The 10,340-nt window shown below is 38.2% G+C and overlaps 1 long non-coding RNA gene across 1 annotated transcript; it reads right to left on the bottom strand.

Moving 5' to 3' along the window:
- Positions 1-867: 867 nt before the first annotated feature.
- On the bottom strand, positions 868-10,238 carry LOC127946417 (uncharacterized). Its single transcript, XR_008151089.1, has 3 exons — positions 8,313-10,238; positions 3,812-4,007; positions 868-2,457 (listed from the first exon to the last, which is right to left on the bottom strand). It is a non-coding gene; the product is annotated as an uncharacterized LOC127946417 (long non-coding RNA).
- Positions 10,239-10,340: the final 102 nt, after the last annotated feature.

Here is a 10,340-nt window from a genome sequence, read left to right as displayed (position 1 = left end):
TATCTGGGTTTTGGTCTTACACAATCCTGTCTCATTACTGCATTTCTGTGTGCAGACTTATAAGATGTTTCAGAGCAGTTAACAAGAGCTTTATTGATTAGCCCTGTTTTCGTGTCTGTTGCCTCTCATGTGATCTTATTCAGATCTTGACTCTACTTTTTAAACACAACACACTGAGCACATTCTCTCTATCATTATATGTGCAGAAAGCAGCCGGACATTTCGAAACAAAATTACAGGTTTGTGAGAGTTTGTACCGTAGCACAGGCGAGCCAGGTCCCCTTTCTTTTACGAGGAACATTACGAGAAGCGTTTCAAGCAGCATTAAGCTCCATAATGGCATGCAAGACTTCTCCACATCCAATCAAAATGTCAGTTTTTACATTAGTGATATGTATACAAAGTATAAAAGGAGTGCAAAGAAATGTGTTCACTCAAACATAAATAACCATTCATACTACAGTGTATACATCCTTATAAACACTTTAAAAAAATTAGTTTTGGTTGATGCTTTCATGCTTTTCAAGCCTAAACAGGGCAGGCTGGCCTGGAGTTAGTTGACGCAGTCACATAAAAGCAGCTCAAACAGTGCTTGGTGACTCTATTGCTATAGAGACCATCGTCATGGCAGGTCTCTGTGGAAATGCCCTTGGTGTTCTGGTTCTGCAAATGCATTCTGAGGAACAGGTTTGACAGCATGGTCCCTGTGCTGATATTGTGATATGCCACTCATTATGTCAAAGTTATGAAAGGCGGATCATAGAAAAGAAAACAAGCATTTATTTTAAATGAACCGTTAGCTTATTTATTGAATTATTTATCTTGTCATATCAGGTAAACAATATCCATAAGAAATCACATATGCATGCTGGTACACAGAAAACTAGCCAATCAGAAATGCTCTGTAAGAGGTTTGTTGACATGTCTTTGAAGGATAGGTTTTTGTAAAGAGGACGGCTGTTGATAGCTGAAATCACTTACAGCATCTTTAAATTGAACAATATATCACCAGCATATGGTTCATCAAAGCCAGTATCCTATAAACCAAAGCTGGTTCTAAACCCCAAAAGTAACTAATTATTCTATGCCATAATCTGAATATTCCATTTCTAAACTTGGAAGAAAGTTGCATTTAATTAAAATCAGAATGTATCTCTTATTTGAGTGCTTACCTTTAATTAATGTGCACAATCAACAGAAAACAAAAAAAATCTATAATGCCAAACAGACAGGTTTTCAGTTGTATTTCTTAGTAAATAAATAAAATGAGTTATTCACTTATTTGCTCAAATACCTCGACCATTATAGTGTAAATTTAACAAGTAACGTTACCTTTACCTTAGGTGTGTATAACTTGCCCTGAACCATATGTGCTATATACATGAATCAAGCAGCTTGTTAGATGCATTTCTAAGTGACCATTCATTCCATTTTTGTCTGAAACAATCCTAGAGACTCTGGCTCATATGTCTGGACCATATGTGACCACCCGGAAAACACTTGCAAGCAAGTGCCCAAGTAGCCACTCAGAACGCTTTAGCAACGCCCTTGCATTGTGGTGGTGGCTTTTGCACTGGCAAGCTCTACTCACATTACCAGAAAAGTGAGGCATGAAACATACATGTCATTAACAAAGAGCGTCCATGTCCATTTCAAAAACCGCCGAGCACTGAACCACATGTTGAATAAAAGTGAGTAGTAAATGAACAGTGTCTGTGTGTGTAGACGGAGGGGAACCAGGGACACACAACTTGCCGGGTTTGTATCGATCGTGCTGCAGCCAGAACTCATCTACAAGCACAAGCCCTGAGGCTCTACAAGAGATGGACAGACAGACAGAGAGAGAGAGAGAGAGAGACTGGGAGACAGAGACAGAGTGCTGGAGGGAAGGGGCTGCTGTTTGTGGTGGGGGATTGTGGGAACAAAGGGCTCCTAGAGTTTTACTCCTGCTCCTTCTGAAAGAGTGTGTTAAGAGGGAGAAAGAGATTGAGGACGAGAGAGAGAGAGAGAGCTGGCTCTGCTCCAGAGGATGATGTCATGGAGTATGACTTCACCATGCAGTGTCATCACTGCCCCCCCCCACCTCCTACTCTCTCCTTCCTTGCATCTCTTTCTCTCTCTCTCTCTCTCTTCCTCTCTCCACACTCCCTAACAGAGAAGGTGCTGCTTCACTCATCCGAGCCAGAATGATATAAGAGAGAGCGAGGAAGAGAGAAAGAGAGATGGAAGAAATGGACAAAGACGACAACAATGGAGGCAAACTAACGCTTGCATTTGCAAAAGTCGCTGCCACGGTGCTAAAGCGTTGTGGATGGTTGCCAGGGCGTTTGCTATGAGGTCACAAAGGTGTTTTGAGTGTTTTCTAGTATGTTGGTATGCAGCTGCTAAGATGTCCTGAGTGGACCGCCAGGTTTCTAGACACGACGAGCGAGTCCCTCAGTCTGTCCTCTCTTTCTTCTGTATAAGACAAAAGAAGATATATTGAAGAGGGCTTCACCTGCTTTCATCTTTTTAATGTAAGTCAATGGAGTTCAAAACAACAACGAACTCTACTGACTTACATTGTACTGACATAAAGAAGAGAACAACATGAGATTGAGTAAAACACACACACACGCGCACACACACACACACACACACACACACACACACACACACACTGACACACACACACACAAACGTTCTTCACATTATCTTGGCTGGTTTTGTCTATATAAAAAAAGTCCAAAACAGCATTAGACTCCATTGACATTTATTCCAAAACATAATCTTATATATATATTTCTGGAACAACATGAGGGTGAGTAACACGCATTTCAAATTAAGTCTGTTTTTGTTTATATAAGGGAATTCAGTGGGGTCAAAAATAACATTGGACTTTCATTTTATGGACATACAAAAAGGACAAATATTTTGTTAACTTTATGGATAAAAAAACCTAACCCTAGGTTTGATCAACCACTATTAATGATTAGATAATACAGCTAGTATGCCAGGTAAATAAAAGAGGACAGGAAAGTGGGAAGAGACTGAAAGACACTGGACATTAGGAGAAAGAGAGAGCAAAAAGGAAACATAGATGTAGAGATAGCGATGGGGATGGGGTGGGTTAGTTTAATTACATTTCTCAGTGCCACTCTTCTGCCATACGGACCAACAGCTAACACACACACACACACTCATGCAAGACACAGAGAGGGGTGGTCTCTCGCTAACCATTTCCTCAGTTCTGTATGAACACACACATCAAACATGACACAATGTAGAAACTGTGGACAGTCAAGTATCTACGTCAGTCATGTTTTCCTATTAAGTTAACAATGAAAAATCCTGAAAAATGCAATGATACAGACTAATTTAATTTCAAATTGAATGAAGATGATAATCCTCCTCATTACTTTAATTGTTGCCATTGTCATCACCATGAGATTTGATTAATATCCTAGAGGCGTTATGAAAATTAAAAACAAATACAATATATAAAAAAGCCCTCACCCTCAGGTCATTCCAAACCTGTATGACACTTTTTTTTCTTTTATAAGAAAATATATTAAAGACTTTTAACATATATTAAAGACTTTTAGACTTTTTGGTTGGTAACCAAACCATTTCTCTCTCTCTCTCTCTCTCTCTCTCTCTATATATATATATATATATATAACATTCCCCAGAAAAAAAAGTGTCATACAATTTTGGTGAGTAAATAATTTTTGAACTATTAAACATTTCTCTCTTTTCTGATAAACCAAATGTGGCTGGTGTAAACTCAAGCAATAAGTAAATAAATAAATACAATAAAAGCAGTTCCTACATTAAGCTGTACAACAAGGGTTTGCCTGAAACAGTTTTGTGATCAGTCTTGTGGCTCCTCTTCAAGTGTATTAGGTGAAGATTCAAATAAACCCAGCAGATCCTGGATCAGCACCAAAGGGCTGCTTGTCCTGATCCATTGGGATGGCACTAACTCTCTCCAGACTGGGCCAGGCAGGGGAACAGGAGGTTTTGGACTGACGGGGGGAAAAGGGAAAAAGAGAGGGAGGCAGAGAGAAAGAGAGAGAGATACAGTGAGCGGAAGAAAGCGAGATGCATTGCTGCCAGGACTCCTGATTCTACAGCATCTGTCACCCTGAGTCAAAAGAACCAATATAAAACCTGTTATCAAAAATGAATATAAATGAAAGCAAAGCTGCTCTGAAAATGCTAATAATAATAATAATAATAAATTCTATCAACAGTAGTAGTAAAGTAGTAGTATTAACAGTGGACACACACACACACACACATATATCAAATTATTCATTTAATATTTATTTAATGATTATGTTAATCAATACTGTGTTGTTCCAAAGGATGGAAACCAACTTGTAACCTGTAACTTTTCACACCAAATATTCACATCTTAATATCAGGCTGGTATTTTGAAATTACACTATCCACTGTAATTCTTGAAAAGCATGTAATCTGAAAACCATGCCACACTTTACTTAACAGTATCTGACCTTCTCTCTCAGTCTCCACAACTCCTGCACATGGTTCAAATGAACACACGCCTGTTGGTGATTAGACTGGGCCAATGTGTAAAACCTCACTATCTAAAAGGCTCTAATCGCACGGACCATTAACAGCATGCTAATTACACAGAATTCCTGCAGGGAGGAGAAGAGGGGAAGAGACAGGGATGTGGAGGGGAGGGGAGGAAATCGGAGCAAGGGGGAGATTGTAAGCCAAAATGCTTTGAAGTTCAGTAACTAAAGCAGCTAGTAAACTAAAGCATTTATCATTAATATGTGGTGCTCCGAAAACATTTGAGCTCTTCAAGGTATAAATGACTCTGACCACAGAGTTACGGTCAAGGCTTTGAAAAGTTCAGTGAACTTCTGCTGGAATGCTTTGGTCTCGCATGTGGCTGGAAATGCACAAATGAGACGTCTGTGGAAATATAATAAAGGATGGACTATAGATATTTTTTTATTATTATTTCTTTGGAAAATCCCCCTTTTCGTTCTCAGTTGTGTCATTGTAGCCCACATAGTTAATTTATACAAACACAAATACAAACACGTGTTTAGCTAGCTAACAAAACAGGCATATACTGTACCACAGACTTACTGTTCAAAAGTTATAGGTTAATAAGCTTTTATAATTTTTTTTTTTATGAATTAAATACTATTCAGCAAGAATGCCTTAAATTGATCAAAAGTGAGAGTGAAGACATTTATAAGGTTAAAAAAAATGCTGTTCTTTTGAGCATTCCATTCATCAAAGAATTCTGAAAGAATTAAAAAAACAACAACAATTAGCAGTGACACTAAAGACTGAAATTTCAGTTTTGCCATTATAGGAATAAATTACTTATAAAACATATAATATATTTAAATATAAAAATATATTTAAAAAACAGTATTTAAAAAGAACTATTATTTAAAATTGTCTTAATATTTCATAATATTACTATTTTTACTTATTATTTTGATCAAATAAAGCAGCCACAGTGAGCATAGGAGAATCCTTTCAATAACAATTAAACTTCTTACCAAATCCAAACTATTAAACAGTAGTGTATATTGTTTTTAATTGAAACTAAGGATTATTAAATAATAATATTGAATTATTTACAATTTTAAATTAAACACAAACAGATTTAATAATTTCCCGGTCAAAAAACCTTTAACCTTTATATAGACACATATGAAACAAAACATCTGTTTATGAACTACAGTACTAATGCTAGACCAAACAGAAGCTCTAATAATGAAAAAGGGTACCACATTAGAATAGGGAACACATATTCGTGATATTCGGAGTTTTCCTAATTTGCTGCTTATTAATAGTTAGTAAGATAGTTGTTAAGTTTAGGTATTTGGCAGAAGTAAGAGATCTGAAATATGGTCATGCAGAATAAGAGTTAATATGTGTTTTATAGTACTAATAAACAGCCTAATATGCTAGTATGTAATAATAAGCAACTAGTTAATAGTGAGAACTGGCACTTCATAATAAAGTGTTAATTGAAAATGTTTGCACTTCTCAAATGAATCGATCAAAAAAAAAAAAAAAAATTTGTGATAAAGATGGCAGTAGGGATAGCGCTCGGACAGGCCAGTTATGCCCTAAAAAGATACAGCATTTTCTCTCTGTGCCAAAAAACAAAGACAGTCATTCTTCGCTGTGCTAAAATCTTGGTGACAGTGTTCCCCAACAGAGCTCATCTCGCTAACAAGTCGCTATAGTCGGACGCCTGAGTTTGACCTTTGACCTCTCCATTCATTGTGATGCCATGAACCTCGGTCAATCAAACACAAAGCATTTTCTTGTCACTGTCTCACAATAGTTCTTATAGGGAGGCCTGTGTCTGCTAGATGAACTGGATTGATTCATTTGTCTGCTGAACAGAGCTTGATTTCAACAGCTTTTAGCCTCATTGATGCAGTTAATGGATATCGTGTAGGTTTGACGAAAGCTTGACACTGGCCGGCTTGATCATGAGCTTGACATGGGCCAGGGGAGTTGCTGAAAAGCACAGCAGGAATGACATTACTCTGAAGAGTGTGCATGTGTGAAAGGAAAAGACTTGATTCCTACTGGATCCCAGAGAGCTGTGAAAAACAGACTAAATATGATTCAGCTTCACTCACGGCCTTAAGCTAATTAACTTAAAGAGACAGTCCATACTAAAGAAGTCAACAGCTTGGAGTGACATGAGGGTGAATGATGACAGAATTTGATTTTTGGGTGAACGGTCCCTTTAATATCTGCTAACACTTTTTTTGATGGTCCCCCAAAAGACATCCTACTGACTAAGTATCTTTGCAAGTACATGATAACTTATTCTACTAACCTAACTATCTACTATTACTATAATCAGAGTCAGTTTAACTTTGGAGTTGCAAATTTACTGTATATATACTGTAGTTGCAAACTTACCTAAAGCCAACAGAATTTCTAAAATAGACCATCAACATAAAGTGTATCCTGAAAAATATCATGGCTCACATATGAATCTTTGAGGAGTCTGATTCATTTAAGTGAATCTTTTCTGTTTCAATGAACTAAATGAACAAAGCAATTCACGGATTCATTTGATTCCCCACATTTTTGCAGAAATACAATATAAATCTACACAAGATGATTTTTAAATCACATACAAACACACCTGCTCGACAACTGGAGAAGCTTCCTTTGTATTCATATCTGTCCAAAGCTGACAGTTGAGCACATAAAGTGTCCAACATTTCCACACTCCATTTTTTCAGTTATTTAAAAATGCATCATCCGAGTATTTAAAGTGCACTTTTTCTTTTTCATTGTGAACACACTGCTCACACTATTTATACTACAAAAAAAGCACATAATAATGCATAACCTGGGATGCACATGTACAGACTTTACAGAGTGTATGACTAGCTTATTATCTTGACATGCTACGTACACAGTTTTAAACTAGCTTCCTGAACAATGTCCTGTTGCTTCCATCAAGTATAAACACACTTCCTTTATCCTGACTTTATGGGGCTAATAAAAATGTACTAATAAAAAAAACGTATGACAAAGTGCTTCTTTGCGCCCTTATTTTTCTTGTTCCAGGCCACTGTTTCAGCTCTCTGGGACCGGAAATGCTAGATCATGCTGTGATCTTTGTTTGTTTTGATTTCAAGCACTGCTGCGAGAATCGAATCAGAATTGGATAACGAATCAAGAGCCGCTAAAAACAATCTGAACCCGCTGACTGACCATGAACCTTGCTGAATCAAATCAGCTGCAGCCAAACAGAGTGTTTCTCTTTTCTCCTGCATTTAGTCAGCTCTGGCAGAGCAGTGCTTCATCTCTCTCTCTAAGCAGGGGTTAATTAGAGAACAGTTGTGAGTTGCGTTCACACAGCCCAGCCCAACGGGCGTCTGGTAAATGACAGGGCTCCGTTTGCACACTCTTTCAAAACCCAGCGGCGTGGCTGCAACCCCCCCAAACTTACACCAATTACGACAACTTCAGCCACTCCCTCCATTGCCCTCCTCTGTTTATGCTTTCGGCTGGGGCAATTTTTTCACTGGTCTCGTGCCAGGAGTTGTGCTTTCAGTGGTTGCAGTATGACACAATGCAAATGCAAAGATCTAGCTAAGCAGTAAAAGACTTGTTTTGTGAGACATGCTTTGTTGTGGTTGACTACTGATCCAGTCCTAAGGCTGATCTTAAACGCGATCTCTAATTTAAAACCAGCCTTTGTTATAAAACCGTTCTTGTTTTAAAGATGAGTGCTGTATAATGAACATTCACTTCAAAAGAAAAAGATCTGCACTCTCTCCGAAAACACCTACCAGCTCCTCTGTCCTTTTCTCCCCTTCACGACATCCAGTACACCCATCTGGAGCCCCAAGGGTTTCTGGGATGGAGCGCGTCCAGGAGACGAGAGTGGGGGTGGAGAGCTGGGCCTCCAAATTAGTGGTGATTGCAATCGTCAGCGTTGCTTGTTTGTTTGTGTTTGAATCCACTATGGTTAACAGTGGAAGAAGTGAAGTGTGGGAAATGAGAGAGAGAGAAATAGAGAGGAGAAAAAAAGAGCATTCAGGATTGTTCTTACCTAGTGTCGCAGTCATAAAGTTTGTTTGTAAGGACTGGAAGGGAAAGAATATGTTATTCATATGTCCGCAAACAAAAGCACATTTAGAGATATTTGCACCTGAAGTGAACACTGTGCACTAACACAGAAAACTGTAAATTAAGTCAAACTGGCAAAGTTTGCTCCAAAGTTATAATTTCTTTCTACATTTCTGAAAAACTAAAATCGTTAACAATTCATTAACAATGTACAATGTACAGACAGTTATATTCATAATACAATCACAGTGCTATAAAAACAAAGTATTAATTTACATATAGGATCCCTACTAGACATTCTTGAGAACAAAGCAGAAACACGTTTCACCACAGCAAGCAGCAGTCAGCGTTAAAAACTTCTCCTGCTTTATGACTTAGCAGGGAGTTTGCACTGCACATCCCTTAATCCACAAATGCACAAGTCATGTTCGTTCCATCCCGTGAACTCCCCTTACAGTCGGAGAAACTCGATGAGTCATGGCGAGGGATTCCCTACCCCTCTCTCCCAAATATGGGCAGGAAGAATGGAGTGTTTTTAGCAAGGAATGCTGATTGGGGCCCTTGGCGAGGGGGTGTGCTAATGCATTTGTAACACTGCGGCCTCGTGTTTGTGGCGCACTTCACACTGTGCAGCCAGGAAATCATCAGGACAATTTGACAAAGAATGTCTAGTATTTTAGACTAATCATCTGTGAGGTATTTCAGCCAATCTGAACCACAAGGGTGACCTCTATTACAGCTGCTCTTAAAATAGTCACGTCGCATTTCCAGTAAGGCTTAGTCGCTTTTCAGGTGTCACAGCAATAAATTCATGGTCATTTGAAGCGGATACTTACAGTGTAAAGCCTTTGCTTAAATACAAAGTGTATATATAAGGACATAAACAGTGCAGTGGTCTAGTCAGTAGTCATTTTGCATACACTTTACACACAGTACACTTATTAAAGGAGCAACCTGGGGTTTACTGCCCCGCTCATAGGCACAATGATAACAGCCCCTTGCAGAGTTCAAACCTACAACAGACCAGATCTAAAACCACTACTCCACAATATCTTCACAACAGCACCAGCATTACCTAAAACATTTCAGCTCTGCCTTTTTAAAATCTTCCATCGAGGAAGTGGACTTACAACATGCCAAAGAGTTGTTGTGTGGTTGGGTGCACCATGGCTACCTGCAATCATCATACATATCTTGCTGTTATGGAAATATCATGAATTACGTATGATGCTAAGCGAAAGCTAAGCCAGGCTAATTGTATGGCTGGACAGAAAAGTTCACTCAGTACTTTAAATATAAAGACATAATATATACATTTAAAGAGGTTTACTTTCAAATACGAAGTAAAATCATTCACTGGCTAACCTGGTGACTTGATGAGGTATGAGTAAATGTAAGGGTAAGACTGGCCACTGCGTTACACCAGTTTGACACTGGGAGAATTAAGGGACGTATTTTCAAATTAACCAAATTAAGTTTGGGGACGTTTCTTTCATGTGGCAGGCAGGTTGGACATATAATAACTTGACATGTTTAGTCTTAAGGATTTTTAAAGTTATTCACGGCTCCCGGCTGTGTATGGACATTGCTTTTGCCGCTAATTTATATGGAAGTCTACGGGAAATCTAGTTTATTTTCCCCTAAAAAATAAGGAATTATCTTAAAGTAAAAACAGACTTGTGACAATTTAAAATGAATACATTTATATATATTATAAATGTAATTTATTCAGATGATGCAAAGTTGAA

This window comes from Carassius gibelio, chromosome A1 (genome assembly GCF_023724105.1).
Source record: "Carassius gibelio isolate Cgi1373 ecotype wild population from Czech Republic chromosome A1, carGib1.2-hapl.c, whole genome shotgun sequence".
Lineage (NCBI taxonomy): Eukaryota > Metazoa > Chordata > Actinopteri > Cypriniformes > Cyprinidae > Carassius > Carassius gibelio.
The sequence above is the reverse complement of the archived record's forward strand: the minus strand, read 5'-3'. Positions and strand labels throughout refer to the sequence as shown.